The following is a 2,308-nucleotide window of genomic DNA, read 5'->3' as shown; positions in this document are numbered from 1 at the left end:
ACCATCAATACACACTCAGCAACTTATTTGCTTGGTGCCCATTTCAGTCTTGGGCCTGATCTTGAATCATATTCTACGTTGTTAAAATTCACAACACATGTTTACCACATTTGCAATGGTATTTCTGAATAGCTATTATTTCACAAAGCCCGTAACTGACCCATTTACAATGGAAAAAAAAAATCCACTATAAACCTGTTGGCAGCTAATTTTTAAGTTTTGCTTTATTTTAATAGAAGTAATGTTTAGAAATGACACCCATCACCCCTTCCCCCTCCTCCCAAAGGACCTGCATTTCTCTGAGAGGCGGTGGGATCCTGAAAGAACGGGCCTGAGCCATGGAGGATGCTCTCTGTCTTCAGGATATTATCCTCAAACAGCAGAGGGCCCCCTCTCACTGCTTTGGTTGATCTGTAATTCTAAAACTCTGATGCTCTCATTTATGCTAATTTTGGGCATAGTTGTCCTTTTGAAAGAATGGAAGTTTTTATATTTTAACCTAAAAACAAATGGAATGGATTAAACTTTGGAAATGCCATTTTATGTGACGGTTACTTACGTGTTCATTTAGTTTGCAGAAGGGCCCAGGTGCTAATTCGTATTTGCTGAGGGAGATCTGAGCATATTCATCTCACTCATGGAAGGTGGAGAGTGATGAGGCGTTTCTCAGAAATAACAGTCTGGGTTCTTAGGAATTTAAAATAAATATGTCTTTTACAACTGCTCATCTCATTTTTAAAATTAGTTATAAAATAAGCCATTTTGGGTTTCAGTTGAAGACAGGTTCTGGTCATTTGATGAGAGTGGTCAAATCTGGATTATATGAGGTTCGCAATTTTCCTTCCTATAGGCAAGTAGTTCAAAATAAGCAAAAAAAAAATAAAAAATAAAATTAAATGCAAAACCAGACAACTTAAGGAACACCTGGATTCTTCAGCTAGTTTGATGTTGATAATGTCAACTCGCACCAGTGAGGATCCAAGCAGGAAAGATGCGCACTCAAGAGGACTCACCTGAAGAAAACCTGCAAGGAGACCACTTGCCTAGGACTCACCGGCCAAAGAAAATGAACGCCGCTCTTGTGAATGCGGGCTGGGGCTTGGGATGGGGGCTCCCTGGCGGGGGCTGAGCGCTGGAGGAATTCCGCCAGGGTCAGGAAGATGGGAAACCGGGGGTACTAGGAAAGAAGCAGCCTAGACTCTTACTCCTCCTGCTCTCTCACTCTCGCTCTCTGGCCTCCTCCTGGTGCCTCTCCTTGCTTAGTCCCTGCCAGAAGCCAGGGGGCTGGAATGCATCTGATGCCCAAACATAGCATGTGGCTAACAGGAAACACCATGGACGTTACTACAAGTAGATGCGGCCTTCAGAGACATCTCCCCAGTGAAACATCTAAAGAACAAAACAAACGGATGAACAAAATAGAGCCAGAGACACAGACACATGGGACAGACCCTGAATCTCAGAGGGAAGGCGGGGGTGGGTGGGGAGAGATTAACCAAAGAATTTATGTGCGTATATGCTTAACCCATGGACACAATAGTGTGGTGAAGGCCTGGAGGGTGAAGGGTGGCGGGTGGGGAAGGGCAGGTGCAGGCTGGAAGGGATCAATGGGGAGAAGGGGGACATCTGAAATACTTTCAACAGTAAAGATAAATTTACTAAATAAAGTAAATAACATACATAATGCACCCAAAATATCCATTGGGATTAAAAGTGTTTAAGTCAGTTGTTTGGATTCTATAATGCATTTTCCATCCAGACTCTTAGTTAGAATAAGTGTAACCAAAGAGGTATAAGGCACTCATGAAGACTATTATAAAATGTTCTTGAAGGGTATACTTTAGGATCTGAATAAATAAAGAAATGTACTCATGAAGGATAAGAGTCAACACTATTATAATGTCAGTTTTCTCCGAATTCTTCTAGAAAGTCAATATGTTTCTATTAAAATTCCAGAAACTCTCATGCAATAAAATTCACATGGTAGACTAAAGGTCAAGATTATGTGTAATTTTTTCAGAATAGTAAAGAGAGTTGCCTTATAGATTTCAAGAGTTATTGTGAAATCATAGTAAGTTAGACAACATGATACCGTTTGTTTACAGATAGACAAAGATGCGAATGGAATTACATAAAAGCACAAAAACAGACAGGCACACACGCATTTTTATTACATGCATATACCTTCACACACTGTATGGGTGTGTGATCCAGTAATTATGTGTGTATGCCAAAGCACATGTATGGAACCATCTTTTGTAATGGAGAAACCAGACAGGAGAATGGAGTGGATAAATTGCATTATTTT

Source organism: Myotis davidii, unplaced genomic scaffold (assembly GCF_000327345.1).
Source record: "Myotis davidii unplaced genomic scaffold, ASM32734v1 scaffold221, whole genome shotgun sequence".
Classification (NCBI taxonomy): Eukaryota; Metazoa; Chordata; class Mammalia; order Chiroptera; family Vespertilionidae; genus Myotis; species Myotis davidii.
Note: the sequence above shows the minus strand (reverse complement) of the source record.